Source organism: Epinephelus lanceolatus, chromosome 2, assembly GCF_041903045.1.
Source record: "Epinephelus lanceolatus isolate andai-2023 chromosome 2, ASM4190304v1, whole genome shotgun sequence".
Lineage (NCBI taxonomy): Eukaryota > Metazoa > Chordata > Actinopteri > Perciformes > Serranidae > Epinephelus > Epinephelus lanceolatus.
The window spans coordinates 49,747,501-49,747,841 of record NC_135735.1 but is presented as its reverse complement, the minus strand read 5'-3'; the positions used below and the strand labels follow the sequence as shown (position 1 = coordinate 49,747,841).

Genomic DNA, 341 nt, shown 5'->3' with positions numbered 1-341 from the left:
ATATTTTGTTACACAGTAGCACTGACAACGTTTCAAAATTAAGTTTGCAAAGATAGTGAAATTATTTCTATTGCCCTTGCTCAGTTAACATTATTCTTCTGCCCATATGATCTCAAACAAGCAGTTCTAATTCACAACAGATGCCACATTGACCTTTTGCTCATGGCCTCACAGCCCCTGTCTTTTGGTTTTTGTACATTTACAGGTTCTTGGGAGGAACACCCAGCAGATCAAACAAATGAGGAGAGGCCTGAAAGACACAGGTGTATGGGAGTTTTTCAGTTCCAGGCCACATGCTGTGCCAGTCCTATTCCCAAGGACCTGTGATGCAGAGATCACAC

At 42.2% G+C, this 341-nt stretch overlaps 1 long non-coding RNA gene across 1 annotated transcript in view; it reads left to right on the top strand.

Moving 5' to 3' along the window:
• Positions 1-221: 221 nt before the first annotated feature.
• LOC117252405 (uncharacterized) overlaps positions 222-341 on the top strand; it is an 886-nt gene continuing 766 nt past the window's right edge. The window contains exon 1 of the long non-coding RNA XR_004501317.2: positions 222-341. This exon is cut by the window's right edge and continues 5 nt beyond it. This is a non-coding gene — a long non-coding RNA (uncharacterized LOC117252405).